General features: G+C 45.6%; 1 protein-coding gene and 1 long non-coding RNA gene across 2 annotated transcripts in view; one reads left to right on the top strand and one right to left on the bottom strand.

Moving 5' to 3' along the window:
* TFRC (transferrin receptor) overlaps positions 1 to 18,708 on the top strand; it is a 150,865-nt gene that overhangs the window by 41,859 nt on the left and 90,298 nt on the right. The gene's annotated exons all lie outside the window — the stretch shown is intronic.
* Positions 8,394 to 10,805, bottom strand: LOC113889846. Its single transcript, XR_003510362.1, has 2 exons — positions 10,633 to 10,805; positions 8,394 to 9,006 (listed from the first exon to the last, which is right to left on the bottom strand). It is a non-coding gene; the product is annotated as an uncharacterized LOC113889846 (long non-coding RNA).

Raw genomic sequence — 18,708 nt, 5'->3', positions numbered from 1 at the left:
GGCTGATCTCCTGAGTTGTGTAACCCAGGCTGCAGGGAGCAGCTCCTGCTGTGTGGGCCTGCCCTTGGGACCACAAGCTCTGGCTCCTTATCCATACCACAGTGCCTCCTGATGTTTTAAGAAGGGGGACCCCTTCCAGGGCCCGAAAGGGGGCTCTTGTCCAACACTCAGGAGTGAATTGTCTGAGGAGACACAAGTGCTGACAAGGCAAGAGACTTTATTGGGAAGGGGCTCCTGGGCGAAAACAGGAGGGTCAGGGAAACCAGGAGGACTGATTGCCACATGGCTCACAGTCTTGGGTTTTCTGGTGATGTAATTTCTGGGTTGTCTTTGGGCAGTAGTTCTGGCATTGCTCACCCAAGATGGATGCCAGCGACAGGGATTCTAAGAGGTGGTTGGACACGTGGTGTCTCCTGTTAAACCTCTCCTGAACTCTTCCGGTTGGTGGTTGCTTGTTAGTTTCCTGTTTCTTACCAAGAGCACCTGTCTTAAAATAACTCATGCAAATAGTTACTATGGTGCCTGACCAGGGTGGATGGTTTCAGTCAATGTGCTTCCCCTAACACTGACACTCAGCAGACGGTCTGAAAGCTTCCTGCAGGCATTTCTCCCATCCTGGGGAGCCTTGCTGAGGTGGTTGCGGGTGGGCAATCAAGGCTTTCTCCTGGGTGTCAGGAGGTTGTAGGCTTCCAGTCTCTCCTTTTGGGCACTACTGGCTTAGGCAGACTGAGCCTGTGGTCTGCAGAGCATAGCTGAAGGTCAGGAAAGAGAAGGGAAGAGCACTCCACCGTTAAAGGTCACAGGCCTAAGCAGGGTCTCAGACTCCACCAGGGGGACTCCAGTATATTTTGGAAAGAGGCCTGGTTCTAATATCAGAATCGAGTCAAGAACTGACCATGTGTCCTTATTGCTTTTCCTCTTGGAATCTCAGCTTCCTTCTGAGTGGAAGCTCTCCATGAACCACAGAGCTGGCAGAGAAGGACTTCTGTAGTCAGCGGGGGCCTCTCTTGTGCACCTCCACACAGTGGGGACTCCCTCCTCTTATATTCCCTTGGTATGTCCTGGACTTGCTTCCTTGTGAAAGCTTCACACAGGACATATCAAACAGTAAAACAAGCTCCCATGCATGCATGCATGCTAAGTTGCTCAGTCGTGTCTAACTCTTTGGGACCCCATGGACTGTAACCCACTATGCTCTTCTGTCTATGGGGTTGCCATGCCCTCCTCTGGGGGATCTTCCCGGCTCAGGGATCAAACCCGTGTTTCTCAGTCTCCTGCATTGGCAGGCAGATTCTTTACTACTAGCGCCACCTGGAAAGCCCCCAAAACAAGCCCCCAGCCCACATTAAATATTTTTTGCTGTCAACTTTTGGAAAGAGTTTTTTAAAAGTTGTTTTATGCATTATTTGGCTATAAATGACTTACTGAATTTTGACTGGCTGGTTTTTCAGTGATCATGGTGTATACTGGAAATTCTTAGAAAGTGAGAAAAGCTACGGAGTTCAAAAGGCAGTGCCATTGTCTTAAACTCTGAGTGAGTTAATTTGCAAGCCAGTTAGTAAACCATTAGCACTTGGTGGGGGCATTTACACCATGGAAACTGTCAAACACTAGAAATCAGCGTAGTGTGAATTTGTAGCTGATTTACTCCCAACCACTGGGAAATTGTTTTAAATCTTTCTGAGTGATTCGAATGTGTAGCCCCTGCTCTGGAAGAAGTTCAGGTGTGGGAGGCCACTGAGATGGGGACTGGCTCAAGGGGACTCTCTTCAGTTCCACCAGGAAGAATGAATCCCTGCAGGGAAGAGAGAGCTCCCTTAGGGAAATGCTCCCCCTCCGACCCCATCCTTAGGCTTTGTTCTTGGTGAGCCTAATTTAGATCAAAGTCTAGTCAAAAAGGGTTTAATCACTGTTTCTGTTTTGCCCTGTAGTCAGTTGTTTTGTTTTTATTGTTTGCTGCTGCCATTTGCTTCACTATCTTTCAGCCTATTTATTGTGTTTATTTTACTTCTCTTTTATCTTCTCACTGTTAGCAGTGAGTAGAGGTGAGGAGACCTGGCCCAGCAGAGAGGAACTGAGGGCCGCAGAAAGCTTCTAAGAGCTTTGCTGGGGCTTCCTGCTCCTGGGGCAGGTGGCCTGGGGGAAGTCCTTGATCTTGAACCCAGATACTTAGGGTCTGCCAGTGGCTCTGCTTTCAAAGTAGACTCCCTGTGATTCTGTCCCTCCAGGCCAAGGAAGTCTGAGCCCAGGAGGCTTCCTCATAGCTGCTTAGGACCTGCCCCACAGAGCCCCCAGAACTCAGAAAGAGTGGGAACCTGGGGTAGGAGCTTGGGGTTGTCAATAGAGGCAGGGTCAACATTCAGAGGTGAAGTAGAACTGACCAAAGGGACAAACCAGATTCATGTGTGCTATGGAGCAAAAAATGCAAGTTGCCAAACCACAGGTGGTGTGCTGTCTATGTGAAAACACGGCCACACACACAGTATATTTTGTACAAGTGTGTACTCAGTTGTGCCTGACTCTTTGCAACCCAATGGACTGTAGCCTGCCAGTCTCCTCTGCCCATGAGATTCTTCAGGCAAGAATACTGGAGCAGGTTGCCCTTTCCTTCTTCAGGGGATCTTCACGACCCAGGGGTCAAACTTGGGTCTCCTCTGTCCTGCATTGAGGTGGATTCTTTACCACTGATGGAGAAGGCAATGGCAACACACTCCAGTACTCTTGCCTGGAAAATCCCATGGACTGAGGAGCTTGGTGGGTTGCAGTCCATGGGGTCGCTGAGAGTCGGCACAACTGAGCGACTTCACTTTCACTTTTCACTTTCATGCATTGGAGAAGGAAATGGCAACCCACTCCAGTGTTCTTGCCTGGAGAGTCCCAGGGATGGAGGAACCTGGTGGGCTGCTGTCTCTGGGTCGCACAGAGTTGGACACGACTGAAGTGACTTAGCAGCAGCAGCAGCTTTACCACTGAACCATCAGTCAGTTCAGTCACTCAGTTGTGTCCAACTCTTTGTGATCCCATGGACTGCAGCATGCCAGGCTTGTCTGTCCATCATCAACTTCTGGAGCTTGCTCAAACTGAGCCATCAGGGAAGCCCATACTTTGTATAGGTTTGTATGTAAAGGAATGGAAATGTCTGTTTTTTAAAGTTCTGGAGCATATTTATTAAACCCATAAACAGTAGTTCCCCTGGAGAGGTGAATAGGAGAACAGAGATTGAAAGGGATGGACAAAGACACTTTATATTTATGAGTAAGCTTCTACTTTTTAAAAGAAAACTCATTTATGTATGTAATTAAACCTAGTTTTTAAAAAATCTAAGTTTCTTTGTGTAAAGACAAAGTGCTGCTTGGAAAGACTGAAGACAGAAGGAGAAGAGGGCAGCAGAGGATGAGATGGTTGGATGGCATCACTGACTCAATGGACATGACCTTGGGCAAACTCTTGGAGATGGTGAGGGACAGGGAGGCCTGGCATGCTGTAGTCCATTGGGTTGCAAAGAGTTGCACATGACTGAGCAACTGAACAAAAACAGCAAAAAGACAAAGTGTAGGGTCTGGAATTGGAGGGTGTGGGCTGACACCCTTCTCCACCGCTTGTTACTCTGTGCCTGTGGGGCTGTTACTGAACCACCTGCCTCAGTTGCTGCAAAGGTGAAGTGGGCAGAATAAAAAAAGTGACTCAAGAAGGTTGTCTAAAGAACTCAGTGGACCAGTGGAGAAAATGATATATGTGTGCTAGTTATAATTAGCTTAAAAAACAACAACAGTTTAGAGTCTCTGTAAAGACAGGCTCAAAATGCATCCAAGTTCTGTCCCCAAGGACAGGGAAAAGAGAGTGATCAGGAAGGAGTCACTCGATTTTCCTAAGAATAGGTCTTGTGAGACTAACATTACTTTTTCCCCTTCCCGTCTCTTCTCCTTTACTCCCAGAAGAAGCAAAGGAAAAGAAGCAAACATTTCTGATGGCTTTTCTATGTTCCAGGCTCTGTGCTGGGTGTAGTCAGAGCTCATTTTACAGATGTGGACCCTGAACCATGTTTGACGATGTTGAGAATCTCGCCTCAGGGGGATGTCAAAGATTTGGATTCAGATCTAGATTCCCCCACATCCTGAACAGCTAACAGCAGGAGCAATAGCAGCAAAAAGTGGCAACAGCCACTGATACGCTGTGATGTCATCTAATTATCATAAAGAAAAGTTACAAGGGAAGAAAATGAGATGTAAAAAAGGTGGAGTAAGCCAGCCCAGATTCATAGGTCTGTCTCACGCCAAAGTCCAAGCTCTTAACCAGGCAACTTTATGGCCTCCCTTCTGTACCTACCCTCTCCCTACCCAGAGGAGAGACTGGCCTTTCCTCCAGAGAGATGCTATAAAAGTCTCTAAAAAGTGGAAAGGGAGAGGGCAGCCACATACACATTCTGCTGGCAGCCACCACTCTAGACTGGGTTAGTGGATCAGGTTGACTGGTTGATGTGGGCGGGTGCATGGAATCCCCTGGCCACCCGGATTGCAGCAAGAACTTCTGATAGAGAAGATATCCAGACATGAGAGGACATGCAAGAAACATGGGAGGTGAAATCTGATACTGCTTGGTTAGTGGGTTGAATTGTGTCTCCTAAAAAGATATGTTGAAATCTTTACCCTGGTACCTGTGAACATGACCTTGTTTGGAGCTAGGATCCTTGCAGATGTCATCTAGTTAGATGAATTCATAGTGGACTTGGGTGAGCGTTAAATCCAATGACTGGATGTCCTTTTGAGAAGAGGGAAATTTGGACATAGAGATACAAAGAAGACACACGTAGAGGAAAGAAGGCCATGTGGAGATGGAGGCAGATGTGGAGTGATGCAGCTACAGTCAAGGAATGTCAAGAATTGCCAGTAGCCAACAGAAGTTAGGAAGAGGCAAGGAAGGGTTTTTCTGTGGAGTCTTTGGAGGGGATATGGCCCTACTGATACCTTGGCATTCTAGCCTCTAGAACTGCAAGAGAATGGATTTCTGGTGTCCGAGCCATTCAGCCTGTGGTCATGTGTTCTGGCAGCCTTGGGAAATTCAAACAACCTTGCTCCATAGCAGGTTGGGCAATCACAACATGCCATGTGGACTTGGATAATGGGACAAAGGGCTTTTTCCTTTACTCTATTTTTTTTATTGTCCTCTTGGATGAAAATAAAGAAAGTATCTGCCTATCAAATAGGTGGATTATGCAAAACCTGGAGAGGTGGTTAGTATTGAAGTGAGGATATCCATTCATAAACACCTCAGTGAACTGCAGTAATGAACCAGTCCTTAAAAAATATTTATTTATTTGGCTGCACAGGGTCTTAGTTGTGGCATATGGTACCTAATTCCCTGATTAGGGATTGAACCAGGCCCCCTGCATTGGGAACCTGGAGTCTTAGCCATTGGACCACCAGGGAAGTTCCTGGGCCAAATTGTATAAGTTGAAATTTAACAAGGAAAAAGTCCTTTATTTAGGTTCAAAGAACTGTGTTAATGTAAACTGAGGAACTTCTGGCTTAATGACAGCTCATGTAATAAAAAGGTGTTGGCTACAGCTGAGTATGAGCCAACAATGTGTAGCACAGTGGTCATTAAAAAAGTTAATGCATCTTTAAGGTGCCAAGGAAAAATGAGATGAGCACTGTATGGGCCTCTGGACTGGTTAGACTACACCTAGAACTTCATTCAGCTCTTGGTACCATGTTTCAGCATTTTGACACTTGTCAGCACCCAGAGAAGGAGAGCCAGGAAACTGAGGGGACCAGAGACTGTCATGCAAGGATAACCAGGGGATCTAGGCTTGCTTTCTCTGGAGATGAGAAGATGTAGGGACGTGGGACTTGTCTTTAAATGCTAATTGCTCTTGTGAAACAGAGGAAATAGGTCAATTGGGTAGTGTTCTAGGAGAAGCTTCCTAAGCAGTGGCTTATGCAATGAAAAGAAGCTATCCCAGTTTTCAGGCACAGGCACAACTGTTGGTTTTGCAGCATTTGTCCTCTCTTTTTCCTGTAACAGCACCCAGATTTCCTTTGTGAGACCATTCTACCCCATTTGTCCATGGTTCCCCGGTGGGCATATGACTCAGGCTTAGCCAATCTGAGTGCTCAATCCGTTGGCCACACCAGCCTGCTTAGGGTTAGTCATGTGACCCAGGCCGCATCACTGAGTGTCTATCCCAGGCATACTGGTGCAACGACTGGGGAGAGAGCCTCTCCTTTCATTAGGATAGTGAAGCTGGTAGGATAGAAACCTGGAGGTACTGGAGGCCAGCTTGCCAAGGTGGGAAAGGAGCCTGCCTGATCATGAAGTCAATACAGGAAACAAAGCCAAGAAATGGAGACAGAAAGATTTCTGCTGGTACCGTGTGCATGCCTGGATCCACGTTTGTGAGGCCTGAAGCTTGTTTGTGACATGACACAGTACAATCCCCTTTATGCTTTCATCAGTTTGAGTTGAGGTTTGGTAATTTGCAACCAAGTGTCCTAACATATCACAAGTGAGCTGCAAGAATAGCAAGCTGTCTGATATCGTATAGAAGGAATTGTAATGGTTGACATTTATTGAGGATCTTCCACGTGTAGAAATTGTGGTTGATTTTTATTTCAAGTTTAACTTTGAATAGAGTTATGTTAATACTTGCACATAGTTTAGCAGTTTTAAATAGCTCTGTGAGACTTTTGAAAAGCCATTGTCTCTTGCAGCTCAGACCCAATTTCCGACTCTTCAGAGGCAATCACTTTCAACTTTTCAGCTAATTCTTTATCTATTGACTTTTCACGATGAAAGATGAGATTTAGCTTATTTTTGTTCTTTCTACCCCCACCACACAGCACACTTCCCATTTCTCCTTCCTTCCTTTCCATTTAGGTCTGTTGTCGTGTTTTGATCAGTATTCACTGTTTATATTTCGACTTTGTAAACGCTCTTCACAGCCTATTAGTATACTATGATTACTTTTTCTTGCACACTGTTTTGTTTTTGCTAGAGTTAACAGTTGTCTTACATTTTTCGTTTGCTTAGTTGTCTGTATACTTGTTACTGATTCAACCCCAAACACCCATATGTGCAAATCTGTAGTCGATATGTTCAGAATGCTAGGTAGTCAATCAGTGGCATATTCCTTGGTCGCCTTTCTAGCTGGGCTCCAGTCTGGACCGGTTGCCCTCTTTGGCCACAGCCTTAGTTTACTCTCTCTTTTTGGCAGAGCACACCCTCAAGTAGTCTCCTGAGAAATGGGGTTCATGGGAGTTAAAGATTTGGGATCTTCTTGGGAAATGTTTCACGCTCACATTTAATTGGTGTAGCTTAAGTATCATTTCCCTGAGAATTTTTTTAAGTCTAATTTGTCTTCTAATCTTACTATAATTACTCCAGCTCTCTATTAGTTACTATTTATATGGTATGTCTTGTCCATGCTTTTACTTTCAATAAAAAGTCTTTTTTTTTTTCATTTAAATGTTTTTATTTATTTGGTTGTGCTGGGTCTTGGCTGCAGCACGAGGATGTTTAGTTGTGGCATTCCAACTCTTAGACGCAGCTTCCCTGGTGACTCAGATGGTAAAAGCATCTGCTTGCAATGCGGGAGACCTGGTTCAATCCCTGTGTCGGGAAGATCCCCTGGAGAAGGAAATGGCAGCCCACTCCAGTATTCTTGCCTGGGAAATCCCATGGACGGAGGAGCCTGGTAGCCTACAGTCCATGGGGTCGCAAAGAGTCAGATAGGACTGAGTGACTTCCCTTTCACTTTCAACTCTTAGGTGTAGCATGTGGGACCGGTTCCCTGACCAGGAATCAAACTTGGGCCCCTGCATTGGGAGCATGTGTGTGTGCTAAGTTGCTTCAGTCGTGTTCGACTCTTTGCGACCCTATGGACTATAGCCCTCCAGGCTTCTCTGTCCATGGGATTCTTCAGGCAAGAATACTGGACTGAGTTGCTGTGCCGTCCAGGGGATCTTCCTGACCCAGGGATCAAACCCACATCTGTTATGTCTCCTGCACTGGCAGGGGGATTCTTTACCACTAGTACCACCTGGGAAGCCCCTGCATTGGGAGCATAGAGTCTTAGCCACTGGACCACCAGGGAAGTCCCCTCCCCAGAATTTTGAGATCTTGTTCTCTTGTGTTCTGGCTTTCCAGAGTTAAGTATTGAGAAGGTGATGCCATTCTGATTCTGGATCCTTTGTATGAAACCCGTTGGTTTGGTTTGGTTTTGCTTCCTCAAAGCTTGAAGGATCTTCTCATTGTCTCCAGTGAGCTGCCCCAGCAGATCTGAAGATAAATGAGTTCCCAAGGAGCTCCAAGGCCAATGGAAAACACAGGTGCATTGGTTATCTATTACTGTGTAACAAATTGCCCCCAAAGTTAGAGGCTTAAAACCATAAATATTTGTTATCTCATGGTTTCATTGGATCAGGAATCTGGGCCCAGCTTAGCTGGGTGTCTTTAACTCAGAATCTCCATTCCAGAACCACCCAAGTGGGGATTCCCTGGCAGTCCAGTAGTTCAGAGTCTGCACTTTCACCGCAGTGGGCTTGGGTTCAATTTTTGGTCGAGAACCTAGGATCCTGAATGCCATGTGGTGCAGCCAGATTAAAAATGAAAACAGTCAAGTGACAACTAGGGTGGCTGTCATCTCAGAGGCCTGACTAAGGGGGGAATCTGCTTCCAGCCCATTCATATAGCAGTAGCCCCACCTCAAGTCATTACTGACAGTTTTCCAGAGACATCCATTCCTTGTCACATATGCCTGTCCATAGGACCACTCCATGCTGGGAAAGACTGAGGGCAGGAGGAGAAGGGGGTGACACAGGATGAGATGGTTGGATGGCATCACAGACTCAGTGGACATGTTTGAGCCAACTCCGGGAGATGGTGACGGACAGGGAAGCCTGGCGTGCTGCAGTCCATGGGGTTGCAAAGAGTTGGACACCACTGAGCGACTGAACAGCAACAACAGGACCACTCCAGAAAGGCAGCATGCTTCCTCCAGGGCGAGGGCTTTGACAGAGAGAGAGAGAGAGTGAAAGATAATCCGTGGCCCAAATCAAACATTCTTTTCATATCCAATTCCTGAAGTTACCCTTCTGAGACTGACTTTTGCCATATTCTTATCATTAGAAGGGGGCCTGTGAGCCCAGTCCACACTCAAGGGGAGAGTGTTGCATAAGGAGAAGTGCCAAGCGGCAGAGGTCACTGAGAGCCGTCCTGTGAGCAGCCACCTTCCACCCAGGCAAATGGGTGGTTAGAGCACATGTGACAAGTGCCTAGAGAGGTGAGTGCTGGAGGAGATCAAGGAGGGCTTCCCAGAGAAAGAAGCTGTTGGTTGAAATGTGACAGATGAATAGGAGATATCCTTGGTAGACCAGGGGGCAGAAGGGCATCGCAGGCAAAGAAAAAAACATGTGCAAAAATCAGAGGTGTGAAAAGGCTTGATGGGTTCTGGGAGCAACACGGCAAAGCTTGGAGCAGAGAGCTGAGATGCAAGGCTTTCCCAAGGAGTCCGTGCTTTATCTTAGAGGTCGGGGAAACCATGACGAGCTTTCCAGGGTGTGAGAGGAGCAGGTTTGTGTTTTAGGACACTCTCTAGGTGCTGACCGAGTGGGAGGGCTGGAGGAACAGAGGTGGGAGGCAGGGCACCAGTGAGGAGGCTGTGGCAGGTGTCCAGGTGAGTGTGGGGATGATGATCTGGGGTGAGGTAAATGTGACCAATGGGACTTCTACAGTGTCAGTGAAAAGGGATTCAGGCTGTCTGTGAGCCAGATGAATGGAGGGGGTGGAAAGAGGAGGAAGCAGGTGTAGATGGAGGGAGTTGTTGCCCAGTCTGAAGCCAGTTGACTGGTAGGCAGACAGTGAGCAGTCAGGGTCTTTGCTCCTGCATTGTAGGAAAGTTGGCAGGGTGGGGTGATAGCCTTGGGAGGCTGGGAAGAAAGGTCAGGATGGAGATGTCAGTGCCATTTAGGGTCCCTGGTTTGGCTCCAGGAGGTCCACCTTAAGTCCTGCTGATGCCTCCTTCTCCACACCTCTTGGAAGGCTGCCCACCCATGGCTTGGCACTCCAGACTGCCCAGCAGCCTTCAGAGCTAGGGCTACCTTTGCCCTTCTGAAGTTCATGGAAGACCTTGAGGCTTTGAACTAACAGCCTTATCACCTCCGCTTTCCCTACATGACTGTGGGCAAGTGAGTCATGTTTCAGTCTTCTGTCTATAAAGTGCGGGGGTTGGACCAAGCTGCTCCCCATCATTCCTGCCCGCACTGACTTGCTGGGCCCCCTCCCTCACCCACCTCTCTGGGCTCCGTGGGCTCCAGGTTGCTTCTGCAACATGCATTCCGCTACCCTCATGGCTGCCTCCTTCCCTCCTTCCTTCTGCTCGGGCCTGCCCTGAGGAGCCCAGAGAGGCTGTAATGAACTCTGTTTCTCTTCCTTCTGCAAACATTTTCTAAGGTTTGGTGTTGGAGCACTTGCATGCTAAGACCAGGATGTTCTGCCTAGAATCTGCCCAGTACACCCTGAACCGTCAGCCTGGCAGAGTCATCCAGAAGTCATATAGTCCATCCCCTGCTCCAGGCTAAAGTACTTTATTTACTAAAGATAATTTTTAAATAGATACAAAAGAAAAATCCATACCTTCATGGTAACACATTCATATTTTACAGATCTTCAGTGATGAGGTTTTTTGATGGAGATAGCTGAAATTCTTCAGGGAGCCATAATAGTAGTAGTGTGGTCACTCAGTCGTGTTCAACTCTTTGCAACCCCATGGACTGTAGCCCGCCAGCCTCCTCTGTCCATGGCATTCTCCAGGCAAGAATACCACAGTGGGTAGCCATTCCCTTCTCCAGGGGATCTTCCCAACCCAGGGACTGAACCTGAGTCTCCCGGATTGCAGGCAAATTCTTTACCCTCTGAGCCACCAGGGAAGCCCTAGAAGAGAATAGAACTGCCCTCTAAGGGCTCCTGGAGAGAAGACTCAGACTGGGTCCTGCCCCACTCACCGTCCCCTCTCCAGAGGGAGGCTTTCCTACCAGGGCTCCTGGTAGGCAGGGGCCTACCAGGCTGATTAGACACAGCCCACACCTGCCTTGGCCCAGAGCTGTTGTTGCCTTTGGCACCCAGAGGGCCTGAGGATCTTATGTAACTGCTCTTGGCCAGACATTCTGGTTCGGCAGGTACAGCCTGCAAGTTAAAAATTGTTCTAAAAATGCAATGCAGCTGCCTAAACACACAGCCCTGGAGGAGGAGGCTGGCGGGCAGAGGCCCCAGTCTGCAGAAAGATGTATTTTCCATGGGGACTTTGGGCCCAGTGCTCTGACACCAAGAGAAGCATCAAACTTGGGGACCAGTGGTGCATGCCTGCTCCCCAGAGATAGATTTTGTGGCTTGACACCCTCTGAGCGGTTCTCTCTCTTGGCCATGCCATGCGGCATGTGGGATCCTAGTACCCGACTGAGATGGAACCCGTGCCCCCTGCAGTGGAAGTGCAGAGTCTTAGCCACTGGGCTGCCAAGGAAGTTCCTGAGTTTTCTTTAGAGCCTACAGTGTCACCCTCTGCCTCTTCCTGTGAGAAGCCGCTCTGGTCCCACCTCCTCAATAATCCCTTCCAGTCTCTGTCTGTGTGTGCTTTGGGGTCTTGCTTTTTGTTTTTTTCTGATGTCTTTTTCCCTTTTCATGCTTTTTAGCACCTCCAGCCTCCCTCTGCTTCTTTTCTGGTCCCTTTTCTTCTTCCTTTTTCTTTTTCTCCCTCCTCCACTCCCCTAAACCCACTATGTAATGAAGATGGGAATCCCTTTCCCCGCTCCTCAAACTTTGTGCCCTTCCTAAGTCCCTGGAGATTGTCCTGGTAGAGGGAGGCAGCCTCTGGTCCCTCCAGCTGTGACACTGGGCAACTCCCTTCTCCTCTCTGGGCCTCTGTGAAGTGGGGACAAAATATACCCCTTATTCACTGCTTCTCAAAGTGGTTGTGAAAATCAAAAGAGGTGACCTTGACTTCTGTACCCATATACAAGGGCTTACATTTCCTTCCCTTCAGTTCATTTGTCACAAATTTATTTAGCACATTTGAATTGCCAGGCATTGTGGTAAGTTCTGGAATATGTAAGGAAAGACACTGATGGAGTGGGCCCTGAACCTGCTCATTAAAATAACATGCAGAGCTGCAGAAAAGATGAACTCCCCACCTCCACCCTGACAGGTCAGGGTCTGCTGAGATGGGGCCCAAGGAGGCAGGGGTAGAGTCTTTGTTTTTACAACTTCTTACGTGAGCCCAACCCTCAGGCCTGGAAACCAGTGCGCTGGTGAGGGGAGGAGCTGAGGGTGGGGTGGGCTGGGAGGAGGAAGGACAAAGCCAGAACCCAGGTTGGGAAGACTTAGATGGGCCAGAATGAGGATGGTGAAGGAAGAATGTAGAAGAAACAGGTGATAGACCACCACGAGGGCGTTTTCTCCTGCCTCGTGACTAGGTTTACCCATGTACATCTGTTGCCAGACTGGCCAGCAATTAAATGCCTATGATGGATTCTTTCAAAAAGTAATGAAAAGAGTGTTAGTTGCTTTGTCATGTTCGACTCTTTGTGGCCCCATGGACTGTAGCCCACCAGGCTCCTCTGTCCATGGGATCTTCCAGGCAGGAATACTGGAGTGGGTTGCCATTCCCTTCTCCAGTGGATCTTCATGACCCAGGGATTGAACCCGGGTCTCCTACATTGTAGGCAGATTCTTTACTGCCTGAACCACAAGGGAGATACAGTAGTTCTAGTAAGTTCTTCATGATGGGTGGCTTTCTCTCCTCTGAATATTTTATAGGATATTTTGCTCACAGATCTGCCTTCCCCTCTTTGTTTTGTCTAGAGGATCATTCTAAAAGTCGGGGCACGTTTTCTACTTTTTTCTTCTTGTGTGCTTATAAATAAAAAAATAAGATTTGTTTCTTTAAATATTGGCAATATTTATTCTGATGTTCATGAAGATGTTACTAGATTTTGTTGCCTGGGAATTTAAACTTCTGCCCATTAAGAAATGAACAGTTAAAAAAAAAACAAAACATAAAAATCTAATGCCTCCAACCTTGATGATTTCATATACTTAAAAAAAACTTTAGAAGGATCTTCTAGGAACCATACTCTGATGTTCAGCAATTCCTTCATTCTACTACAGTTTCTTTTTTTTTCCCTGTTAAATTTAAAGTTAAAATGAAAATCTATAATTTTTAAATGTTAACAATGACTTTGTTCGATGATTATCTGAGTAGCCAGGCATTGTTGATGGTAGGAGCAGTGAACAAAACAGATGACAATTCTGGGAGAGTTGCGGTCCAGTTGGGGAGGGATAATAAGCCAAATTAACCAGATGAAATAAGAGCAAGGTTAGTATGGTAGATAATAATGCAAAGAAGAAAAAAACAAAAATCAGGGATGAGAAATACAAAATGAGAATCAAGGAGATGAGTTTGAGTTTTAATTAAGACACCCAGGAAGACCTCCTGAGAAGATAGCGTTTGAAACTTTTCATTGCAGAGCATTTCAAATGTTTGCAAAATTAGAATGATAAAACAAATACCTACCAACCTAGACAGCTTATTGAAAAGCAGACACGTTACTTTGCCAACAAAGGTCCATCTAGTCAAAGCTATGGTTTTTCCAGTAGTCATGTGAGAGCTGAACTATAAAGAAAGCTGAGCACTGAAGAATTGATGCTTTTGAACTGTGGTGTTGGATAAGACTCTTGAGAGTCCCTTGGACTGCAAGGAGATCCAACCAGTTCATCCTAAAGGAGATCAGTCCTGAATATTCATTGGAAAGACTGATGCTGAAGCTGAAACTCCAATACTTTGGCCACCTGATGTGAAAAACTGACTGATTGGAAAAGACCCTGATGCTGGGAAAGACTGAAGACGGGAGGAGAAGGGGACAACAGAGGATGAGATTGTTGGATGGCATCACCAACTCAATGGACGTGAGTTTGAGTAAACTCTGGGAGTTGGCAATGGACAGGGAAGCCTGGTGTGCTGCAGTCCATGGGGTCGCAAAGAGTTGGACACAACTAAGCGACTGAACTGAACTGATACATCCATTACTCAATTTCAGCAAATATTTAATTTTGCTAACTTGGTTTTATCTAATTTTCCCCAATTTTTGTTTATTTTTTTGCCCCCCCCCCCTTTTTTTTTGCCAGGGGCTTTTTAAAAGCAACTCTGAGATTTCACATTGGTTTTCTTATTAATGCTCCAGTAAGCATCTTAGGGCTTCCCCACTGGCTCAGCTGTCAAGAATCTGCCTGCCAGTGCAGGAGCTGCAGGAGCCGCATGTTCAATCCCTGGATCCGGAAGATCCCTTGGAGAAAGGCATGGCAACCCACTCCAGTATTCTTGCCTGGAGAGTCCCATGGATAGAGGAACCTGGCAAACTACAGTCCACAGGGTCACAAAGAATCGGACACAGCTGAAGTGACTTAGCACAGCACACACACAAGCATCTTAACTGATAAGTTCATTCTAAAAATTACATATTTATCCTGCTTTTACACACCCCCCAAAATTAGAAATAATCCCCTAATGTCATCTAATATCCAGTCCATATTCTCACTTCCCAGTAGATTCAATAATATCTTTTTACAGCTGGTTTTGAAAGAGGATAATAAAGTTTAATTCTAAGTGGTGACATATATTTTAAGACTTTATTTTTCAAATTTTCAACCATGAGCATATATTGCTTTTATAATTGTTTTAAAACATAATTTTGGGGAAAAAAAAAAGGAATAGATGACAAATGAGAAAAATCTTGCAGCAAATAAGACAAAAATTAGGTTCCTAAATAGCATCAAGACTGATAATAAACAAAGAACACGAACTAAATTTCTTCCAAGAGGAACTTAATGGTAAATAAAACCATGCTGTACCAGATTTAATTAACCATATTCAGACATATTAACACCAATACCAAGCTCTCTGCGGAGTTGATGAGGACTGGCTCACAGGCTGCTGGAAAAGTGAATATTGTTACACTGGGGAAACACCATAGCCGTAAGGGATTAGAAGGCTATAAACAAGAGAGGGATAAATTGGGAGACCGGGATTGACATATAGACACTGCCATATATATTGAATAAAATAGATAACAAGTAAGAACCTACTCTATAGCACAGGGCACGCTACTCAATACTCTGTAATCCTATATGGGAGAAGAATCCAAAAAAGAGGGGATATAACTGAGTCACTTTGCTCTATACCTAAAACTAACACAACATTGTGAATCAACTATACTGCAAAAAAATTTAAAACAAAACGAAAAGGCTATAATTGAACATATATTTATCTTTAACTGCAAATGAAGCAAACTAAATATTCAGCAATAAGAAAATAAACAAATTAATGACGGCTCATCAACTTGATGGATGATCAGCCTGCCATTAAACATTTTGTGTGAAGAGTGTAGAATTATGAAGGAACAGTTATGATGAAGTTTTAAGTGACACACAAAATATAAAATAGATTACAGTAAGTGCAATGATACCAAATGTATGTATTTGGACAAACAAGAAAGACTAGACAGAAAAAAAATAACATTACTGGGTTAGAATGCTGAGATCCTAGGTGATTTATTTTTCCTTTAAAGTGTTTGTATTGTTTTTACAATAATTTTTTAAATATAATTTTAATTTTATTTTTGGCTATGCTTGGTCTTTGTTGCTGGGCAGGCTTTTTCTCAAGTTTCAGTGAGCAGGTAGTCGTTAAGTTATATCCAACTCTTGCGACCCCATGGAGTGTAGCCTGCCAGGCTCCTCTGTCCATGGGATTCTCCAGGCAAGAATGCTGGAGTGGGTTGCCATTTCTTTCTCCAAATAATTCTTTTTTAAAGAGAGGTCAAGATGTGGGTAAAAATGTGGGGTGACGTGGAAAATATGCTCCCATGATATCTCTTCCTCTGTGGAAGTCTTGCCCTCACCGCTCACACCCTGGGAGAGTCCTAAAGGGAGCCAGTCAGGTAAACTCCATCTCAGCCTCCAGCCCACACTGGCACCCAGGGCACTATAGGGCCAGCCAGGCTGCTACTCCCAAGTGCTGAGCCCACCTGCCTGCCAAACTCTTGATACTCTTTATCTCAGTTTACTACTCACAACTGCTCTGTGAGGTAGGTGCTGCTTTCTCCATTTTCTAGATTGAAGCCTAGACCTATAGAGCATTTGACGACTTGCCTGAGGTCACAGGGTATGGAGCAGAGCCAAATTCAAGCTGCTGCTGTTAGCTTCTGTGCTGCTCTGCTGTGCTCAGTTCTTTGGGCGGCTCTGCCGCATGGCTTGTTGTGCAGTGGAGTGAGCTCCTTAGCCTCTCTGATCTTTCACTTGTAGGTAATGAGACCCACCTCAAGGAGGGCCCCACCTCCCTGGATCTGGGCTTAGAGGTCCACATGCATCTGGAAAGTGTATGTGGACTCCAGGGTGGTGGGACCATCACCTCCACTAACTTGCCTGTGCATTCATTCATTCATTCTATGTACGGCTACCAAGCGCTCTCCCTGAACCAGACACTGTGCTAGTTCTGGAACAGAACTTGGTCCCTATCTAATGGAGAAAGCAGGATACATCAACAGAGAAGTATAATGAAATACTCTCTCCATTCAAATACCACCTGCTCTGAGAAGATATACCAGACCATGTGATTAAAAGTGTCTCTCTGTGGCCATTCATTCTCCCATCGTTCTGGTGTTTCTTCATATAATTTACCACTGTCTGAAATTCTCTGTTTATAACTTCCATGAGGTCAGGTACCTCCCTTGTCCACCTCTGTATTTACCAGGCCAGAGAGAGGTGATTGAGGCTATGCAATGACAATCAGAGGGTCTGAGCCAGAGGTGCCCCAGAGCTCATCTGAGTCAATACTTAACATCTCCAGTTTTTGCACTTTGTAGGGGGAAAAAAAAGACTCAGGGCTTTAGATTTCACGTGTTTTAAAGAGATGTTTTAAAAGATTTCATTTCCTTCAAACTAGCAGTGTATTTCCTATAATTTGACTTAATCAAATAATGACAAGATGAAGGCAAAGATGAGTACAAAGATACTCATCACCACATTGTTTATAATGGCAAAAAGTTGGAAAAGCATTGTCCAACTGTAGAGGAATGTCCAACTGTATTGGGAATGACCCAATAGTGATTGGGTCATGTGATGGAATAGTACATACTCATTAAAACATATGTGTAGGCCTGCATATATACAATACTGTAAAGTATTCAAGATGTATATGTCATGAAGAACCATGTTCCCAAACGGTATGTTTGATATTTTATTTTAACTAGTGGCTCAGATGTTAAAGAATCTGCCTGCAGGAGACCTGGGTTTGATTCATGGGTCAAATAGATCCCCTGGGGAAGGGAATAGCTTCCCACTCCAATATTCTTGCCTGGAGAATTCTATGGACAGAGAGCCTGGTGGGCTCCATGGGGTTGCAAAGAGTTGACACGACTGAGCGACTAACAGTTTCACTTCTTTTCATGAGACAAACATAGGGTGGTTATTTCTGGTTGGTGGGCCTGCAAGTGGTTTTAGTACATTTTTGCTTATTTTTTCTTAGAATTTCTGCAATAAATATAAATACTCGGATAATAAAAATGAAAAGAAAATAAAGCTAAATCCCCTCTAGGCTATACTCTGGAGGTAGGGATCAGGAAATATGACCTGACAGTTATGAGTTGAATGAAGGGAAAAGCACATGTAATCCTAGGGTGCAGTATCCCCAGGGGAGGAACTTCAGTCCTCATCCAGCTTCAGAGGAAAGAAAATCCTCGCTGAACATAGAAGGTATTGAAACGTAATCAACTAACTCTAATCAGCTTACTGTTAGTTCACTACACACAAAGCTTAGGCTGCCAGGTGCAGGGACTATGTGGCTAGGATGCAAAATTGATTTCAGGACCACAGGGTCCGGGTCTAGCGTGGAGTAGAGGTCACCGGCTCCATCTCAGGGCCCCAAGCAAGTGCCAGTCCTTCTAGGCACTGGGTATCTGACCCTCACACCAATGGAGAGGTGGCAGAGCCTCCTCCCTGGGGACCCCTTTTCTGTCAATCCCACTCAGGGAATTCTTCCACGCACCAAATTGAGTTTTATGCCATTATGATTACAAATATAACATTTTCATTGTTTTATTCTCATTGTCGGAGAAGGCAATGGCATCCCACTCCAGTACTTTTGCCTAGAAAATCCCATGGACAGAGGAGCCTGGTAGGCTGCAGTCCATGGGGTCTCTAGAGTCGGACACGACTGAGCGACTTCACTTTCACTTTTCACTTTCATGCATTGGAGAAGGAAATGGCAACCCACTCCAGTGTTCTTGCCTGGAGAATCCCCGGGACGGGAAGCCTGGTGGGCTGCCGTCTATGGGTTGCACAGAGTCGGACACGACTGAAGCGACTTAGCAGCAGTAGCAGCATTCTCATTGTAGAATCCTTAAAAGATATCAAAATGCTTATACTTGGAATACATGTGAATTATCAGGAAAAAAGATATCACTGATAAACCTATGCCCTGAAATATAACCACTTGTTTTGTTTTTTAGTAGATTTCTTTTTCCACTTCAGTCTGTAGAGATAGGCATAATTGGCATCGTCCTGTGTTCCCTTTTGGGGTCACAAGCATGCAATCTCCCCAGGTTCCTGGGAAAGGGCCTCAGAGCCTCACCATCAGGCTCAGCTCCCTGGCAGGGCTTGGCCGGA

Source organism: Bos indicus x Bos taurus, chromosome 1 (assembly GCF_003369695.1).
Source record: "Bos indicus x Bos taurus breed Angus x Brahman F1 hybrid chromosome 1, Bos_hybrid_MaternalHap_v2.0, whole genome shotgun sequence".
NCBI classification, from domain to species: Eukaryota; Metazoa; Chordata; class Mammalia; order Artiodactyla; family Bovidae; genus Bos; species Bos indicus x Bos taurus.
Note: the sequence above shows the minus strand (reverse complement) of the source record. Positions and strands in the feature narration are given on the sequence as shown.